General features: G+C 50.2%; 1 protein-coding gene across 1 annotated transcript in view; it reads left to right on the top strand.

Annotated features, from left to right (window-relative positions):
* Positions 1 to 7555, top strand: part of LOC113218459 (uncharacterized) — a 41628-nt gene that overhangs the window by 1009 nt on the left and 33064 nt on the right. The gene's annotated exons all lie outside the window — the stretch shown is intronic.

The following is a 7555-nucleotide window of genomic DNA, read 5'->3' as shown; positions in this document are numbered from 1 at the left end:
ATACAGGGTGGGTGATCCGCGCCGTGGTTTTTTTCTGCTTACACTGTACCGCATTCATGCGTGCGGACGGGTTGCATACTCGCACGGGGCCGTAAGGCGCCATGGCGAGCGATGATAGGCAAGCCCGCCCGCACGCATGAATCCGGTACAGCATAAGCAGAAAAAAACCACGGCGCGGATCACCAACCCTGTACGTGTACGTGTGCCAAATTGCTGTTGGACCCATATGTTGTGCGGTGCCTAAAGGAACAACAATAGTATGCAATCACACGTGCATACGATGCACTGGTAATCAGCCTCCGCCGCACTTTGTTATTCCATCCACGAAAACGCGAAGCAGCCGCACGATCACCAGATAAAAACTCGTAAAAACGCGCCGGGGAGAGGCAGTGCGCCCCAGTCACGCGCGCCAAACTGCATATCTAGCCACGCCTCGCCACCCCGCGCCGGCCCGCGCACCGCCGCCGACTCGCCGCCGCGTCGCCGTATCGCGCCAACCCTTCCGGGTCTGACAATGTCATTAGGGCAGAGTGGAGCTGATCAAGCGGATACACGGCAAGGGTGGACAACCCCTGTTTATTGAAAAGTATTGATAGCCGAGTAGCTTATACAATAAGGACTATTTGTGTCACACGACAATGTAAAATGGCTGAGAAACCACGTCTATTTTTACACAGCAAAAAATTTTCCGTGAAGTTCCCGGTTGATTTCGGGAAAGCACTTCCCAGTTCACTTTTACCGCCTTATATTTTTAGGTTATGTAGGAACTTTTAAGGAAAGAACGCGTATTTGAGTGAATTTTGACGTCAAACCGGTTGTAAAACAAATCTGAGGACGGCCCAGCTTCATTTCTACCAGCGCGGCTCACAAACCATCAAAAAAACGAAATTAGTAAAAAACGAAACTTCGTCAACTTGAGCTCTGCGCATGCGCCAGAGAAAACCGGGAATTTTTCCGGGAACAAACCGGGAACTTCCCGGGAAAATGTTTGCTGTGTATGCAGGCGTGGTTGAAGAAGGTCCGGCTAAAGGAGGGGGCGATGCACTGCTGGTAGCCTACATACAGGGGCGTAGTCGCAAACTGCCGGCGGATCACTAAGGACAATTTTTTTTTGGGGGGGGGGGGGGCGTGGATAGGGCGATCGCTTCACCCCCTCTTCTAAACCACGCCTGCTTTCGTATAGTTAAACGGGCACCGCCATGCAAACGTGCTGGTGTGTATTTAAATGATTGGGACCCGACCCCCACCCACACGCATGCACTGCACTGTAAAAAAAATGTTAATTGTGATTTAACAACGATTATTGTTTAGTTTTTCACAGACTGTACTTGTTGAAAAATGCACTGGTTTTTATGTATAACGGCAATGTTTGTTAAAGATTTTATGAGAATTTATTTGTAATAGTAAACAAACAGACACTCTAATTGTGCTTTTATATTTAGTGTAGTCACAAAACAGAATTCTGTTGAAAAAAAAAAAAAAAAAAAAAACTCCTGAACAAATATGTTGCTACATCACAAACATTGTTGTTGTATACAACGATAAAATCCATAATATGGAACTTAGCATCAAATTCACCGTTAAATAACAAAATTACTTTTTAGAGTGTATAAAATACAGATGTCAAGCATTTAGCTGTAAGTCCTAGTCACTTTAATAGATAGATGTGAGTATATAGCCAAGACGACACTGTTAAAACAAACACACACATTCTTCCTATACAGTTTGTAGTGTGTCTAGCAGGACAGTTTTTATCGCCGATCATGTGCCCGGCTGGTTGGTATTCTTTGTTTAGTCAAGAAAACTCAGTCAGACGAGATATCGAGAGATGAAGAAATTATTGATATTTTCATGGACGCATGAGCATGAGTGTACACTCAACACCCAGATAAGCCTATTTTTGGCACAAGAACATGCGCTGAGCACAATCCCAATGTTATCTTGTACACTAAAAATGTAAAGGGGCAATTTTGTTCCCAAAAAGGCAACGTTTTCTCATCACATTCAGACTGGATGCATTTTTTTCCTAAATTTAGTCAAGTTGTGTACATTCTTACAGAATTTTATATTTAGAGCGTAGAGCACAGGGTCAGCTATAGGACCACAGGTCCTGCGTCCTGCAAGCTGGATAAAACTCTTTTGGAGGTTGAGTCATGCCGTGCAGGCTGCCGGCCTAGCGTGGAGTTGGAGGTGGAGGTGGTGGTCGTGGCGGAGGAGGTTGTGCGGGCGGCGGCGGCGGCGGCGGCGGCGGCTCGCTGATGCAAATTACTTTTCGCATTTCGTTGCCAGCTACTGCTGCCGCCGCCGCTACCGCTTCTACCGCTGCTACCGCCGCTACGCGCCGCCCGGCCCGGCCGCTGAATCAGTGAAAGCAATGTGCACAATGGCGCTAAACCTCCCACACACATGTTCAGGCCGCCTCGCCATGCCATGCCGGGCAATGCGGTGCGATGTAAGGCACTGCCAACATTGGCCAAGGTTAGGGTGGGCTGCTGGACAGGGCGGGGCGCAGTGGGGCGCGGTGGCGGGGCGCAAACAGTACGCGTGCGTCGGCACCGACGGCACCTAAGGAAATGAGAGAATTATAAACGAGTTAGAAGAGCCGAGGGCGGGGCGACCGGCGAGACTCTAGACTCTAAATGTACCGCCAGACTCGTGGACCGGCACGGATCTAAAATGCAGAAGTCGATAAAAATGAGGAGCTGCGCACGGCTGGGGGGTCCCTCCGGTCCCCACCCCCACCCACTCGCCAACTTGTTGTACACTTTGCCCACGCCCAACTCGCGAAAACTCGCGTACAACTACGTTTAACTTGTGAGGTACACCCATTTTTATAATCGCGGACCACTTGGACCGGGGCAACATACTGAGAAAAAAATCTCTCTGAGCACTATACGTTTCGTGTCCAGATCGATGCTCTTTCGTTGCATTTTATGTCCAGCGCTGGGAGCTAATCGTAGCATCCCAGGCAAAGAGAATTTAGAGCACAGCACTGAAACTCAATGGAAGCGTACTATGCCATTTTGAGCTCGGACAAATTTTGGAGCATTAGACGAACGTTCAGTAGTGCCCGGAAGGAAACATTTTTTTTCCGTGAGGCAGCCTATTAAACAAGCAACGCTCAACCGTAAACGCCGTTAACCTAATCCCTGAACTACCGGATGTGAATTTGAAATACAATGGTGCATTGGACATCATTAATTCAAATGTTTACTCTTTATTTCCGGTGAACAAAACAAACATTTTGCAGTTAATTGATATAGGTGAATTTCGTACTCACTAATAAATGCATAAATAATGCATAGTTTATTTATTTTTGAAGTTAAGTCCATCATATAATTGGAACAAAGTGAATATCGTTAAGTGTATGAGTATGCTTTTTTTGTGTTTAGCTCACACTGATGTTCTAAATATGCTCCGGCGCAGAGACACATATGGCTTTCCACAATACTCTTTAAAAAATGTAATCTTGGCCTGGTAATACCGACATAAATTGAACTTTGGAAAGGTTCCCTCATCTTCATCCCGCCCCTCGTGTACCCGCAAGGCGGCACATTCCGCGCATGGTCGGTAGAGTACAGTAACTCACACCCATAATAATTGGTGGCATTCTGCAAGGAGAGGAGCGAGTGTGAAAAATGCAGCAATCGTCGGGAGATGGAATGCCGCGCCGCCGTGTGGCATTTCATCAAACGCACCGACGGTACTTCCTCACTATCCCTCCGCCATACGTCTTGACATAAATTACATCGGGATGAACTAGGCATGAACACGGGAAAGTTCAGCAAAGTTTTGCTTCAAACCTATTAAGATTAAATTAAAATTATTTTTAATTTTATCGTCGGAGGGTGTAGAGGGCGACACCCCGCTGCTGTGGCAAGCGCGCATCTCGAAAAAATTGTTTTTAAGTTTAGTATATTTTTCGTGTACTTGACCTTCAATTGCAATTGCGCTTGTGTTAGAGCATGCTACCAAAAACAAGTGCAATGCACTCAAGAAAATCTGGTACAATTGGACTTTATTAATAAAAATGTGCGCACATCAAAAATACTTTTGTGTGTGCGCGCGCGCGGGCGCTCGCTCATTAACTGTGTGATGGTCACCGGGTGGCCGTCGCAACGCCGCCGTCTTGACGTCAAACAGAGGCAGGGCGAGGGCGGGGGCAGGGCGGCTGCGTCGCGGGGGTTCCTCGCGGCTCCCTCTGCGCATAGCACAGCGGCAGGTCCTGAAGCGACTAAACCGCAAAACTGGCCGCCGCCGACCCGAAAAGAAGATTCTTCAACTTCCTTGAGCAACCGCCACGCTAGTGTGTGTGTCTGTTTACGTGTGTGTGAGGGAGCGTGTGCGCACGGTCCGGCCGGCCGGCCGAGCCACACTGTGACCGCAGCCAAGTAGGCCCCCTCCTATGAGGAAACACACAGCGCTATTCTCTCTCTCTCCCTCTCTTATTTTGCTGATATACGGCCGGCATTACCCGCGCACCCAATACCCAAAAGCCCGGGGAATAAAGTAAATTTCCGCTGCCGGGCACCGCCAGCTACTCTTTGCCGCGGTGCAAGAGTACGCGTGGTAAACGCTCTGACGCCCCGTGATAAGAGCTCCGGTTGGCGCCTGCGGGGCCCGGGGGAGGGAGGGGGTTGGCGCGGTGGCTGTGCCGCTGCAGCCGCTGCTCTGCCTCCATGATTGATGACCATGGCGGCATAGAACACACACCGACTAAAAAACAAAAATTGCACTACCTCGTCATCTATTAAAAATGTTGCACCAGAGTCTCGATATAATAAAGCAAGACAACCCCTGCTTTCGCGCGCGCGGCGGGGACCTTCGCAGGCCATCTCTTAGAGCGACGGTGAAAAATCCAATCGGTCACCGCAGTGCAAACAAATTAAACCACGAGAGACTTTTTTCTCTGCTGGGGCGGCTGCATGGCGCGGCGGCGGCGAGTCTTGGAAGTGCGCGGGTGGCGTAAGCTGCAGCCTACTTGTTTGAATTAACCGCCTCCCTTTGCACGACCGGGCGAGGTAGGGCAAGGGCGCGGCGCGGCGGGGCGCGGCGGGGTGGGGCGGCGCCGGGGCACACTAATGCAAGCGGCCGCCAACTGACGTCGTGCGCCGAGTTTCCGCCGAGCTGCGGATTTTTCAGTAGTCAGCAGCAGCGGCAGGCTGGGCTCACTATGTTGTACTTTCGGGCCGGCGGCGGGGCCGGGCGGGGCGCCTGCAGAAGGCGTGCAGGAGCGCGTGGGTGATGGCTATCGCAAATCACATTCAATCGGTCCGGGCGGGGCGTACCAGGCTGGAACACCTCGGCAGCGCGCCAGGCAGGCGTGCATGGATATATGGATCTGGCCCGCGGGGCGCGGGCGGCGGCGGCGACTGTCGTGCGAGTTATTTAGATGTTGGAAACGAAAGTGAAGGTGGCCGGTACTGAACCGCGCGGCACTGTACGACGTGTGTACAGTGCGTATACTCTTTCCGACGAGAGGAAAATTTCGAGAAGTGTGTGTGGTTTAAGTCTAACCGGGCTGTCTGGTTTACCGACTCCTTTCCTCTTCGTGGGGGAGTTATAGTTGTTAGGAACCTCAGCTGGTCTGGCGCTGGTCTGCACCAAGCGCGCTCGCAAAAGAGCCGGGCCCCGGGGGCGCGGGCCGTGCAAAGCGAACCCTAAAGGTCATCCATGTTGAAACGCCCCGAGGGCCGCGCGCTCCGTGGTGCCCCGCCCCGCCCCGCCACGACTGGCGCGGCCCGACAGTCGGTACTCAGTGATCGGGGCGAATTAGTCAACACGGGCGGGCCAGGCGGGCGGGGCGACCAGGTGGTATTGCCGGTAGCTGGCCATAGCCGCACTGCACTTTGTGCACCCTCTGACCTGACCCCGCGCCTTGGGGGTCGTCCAGAAAGTACGTACGTTTTTTCAAGATTAATTCGGGAGCTCAGCGCCTGCGAGACTCCGGGTAGGCCACCCGGCCGTACACGCTTGCACTGCAGGCAAAATGTTGCCTACCTATAAGGCGCTATGAGAGTTTGCACAGGCTTAACTTCGCAATTTCGACAACAGACAACTTTGCCCGCAACGTGGCAACAGCACACTACACTGTAAAAAAATTGTTGTCACTTAACAACAAATTCGTTGTTAAGTTTTTAACTGACTCGTGTTGTTGTCCAACAGCTTAGTTTGTCAAATAACAGCAAAAGTTGTCCATTAACAGTAATAAAAAAAGTCAGCAAAAACAAAATGGTGCCCAATAGTCCAATATCAACAATGCATTGACAACAAACGTAGTTGTTTTTCAACAACTTCTGTTGTTCTCGAACAACTGAGCTGTTGGTCAACAACGAGCTGTTTTTTAACAACTAATTTTTACAGTGTAGCTGGATTTGTGTCTTTTATCTGTACGAATTTAAGCAAATTTTTTGCACACATTTCTGTGTTGATTTGAACATTTTTGTGCATTCATTTGTAGAAAATCATGCACTTTTGGCGTACAAATTTGTATGAAACGTAACGTAGGTTTAACTTAGTGCGAACGTTTCCACAAAAACCTACAAATACATTTAGTGTGAGCGCATGACGGATTTTGTACTTCTGATTTCACTGAAAAAACAAAGGTGCTACGCAACACCTTTTAAAGGTACTACTGTAATAATCCCTCTACCAAGGCATACGTACCAGTCGGATCCTTGACAAATTGGGCAGCGAAAAGTGACATTTAATCTTTTTGGAAAGACACACCGATTGCCTTTTTAACCTAAACCAACCCAGCGATTTGCGCTGTTGTTGCCAAGTTGTGGTCAAAGAGGTCTATCAACTGCGAAGGACGGACGTACTTTCTAGATGATCCATTCAGTGCCAGAGGTCTACAACGGCCGGTCCATACGAGTCCCGGGAGCAGGGACTTGTAACAAAAAGATTCGTTATTTTAGTTTTTTGACAAAATCTCGTAAACGGATTGAGATATCGTCCAACGCAGGTGCTCGTTGAATAGTTCAAATTCTGTTTGAATTTCGTGACTAAAATACCCAAAAATCGGATGTCCACTTCTGCCAAAAATGGATACCGTTACAAAAGTAACGTAACGAAACTAATTTTGTAACAAAATTCATTTTTGGTCAGAAGGAGCCATCAGACTGAGTTGGGTCATTTCGTAGCGAAATTCGAGAACTACCTGAGCTACCCAACTAGCATTGCTATATCTCAAACAGTTTACGAGATATTGCCGAAAAACTAAAATAGCGAATCTTTACGTTACGGGTCCCTGCCCGGGAGCGAACGAAAATCCTGGTGACATGAGCTGACTCAAGCATCTCACTCGCACCTGCCGCTCCTGGACGCTCCCGGGACTGGTGGACCAACCGCGGTGCAGACCTCTGTGTGCAGGGGGTGCGGCTGCAGCCCCGGGGTGAGGCCCACGCGCCTGTCGTGTCGCAGGTGATGCAGTTGCACGTGGAGCGCCGTGCCGCGACGCGTGTCGTCACCGCACCGCGACAAAAGGGCCCGAAGGGCTGCGGCACGCACCGAGCGGCACCGAGCCAGCGGCGGCGCCCAGCTCCCCCCCCCC

This window comes from Frankliniella occidentalis, unplaced genomic scaffold (assembly GCF_000697945.3).
Source record: "Frankliniella occidentalis isolate FOCC.00 unplaced genomic scaffold, Focc_3.1 Scaffold623, whole genome shotgun sequence".
In the NCBI taxonomy this organism is placed as follows: Eukaryota; Metazoa; Arthropoda; class Insecta; order Thysanoptera; family Thripidae; genus Frankliniella; species Frankliniella occidentalis.
The sequence above is the reverse complement of the archived record's forward strand: the minus strand, read 5'-3'. Positions and strand labels throughout refer to the sequence as shown.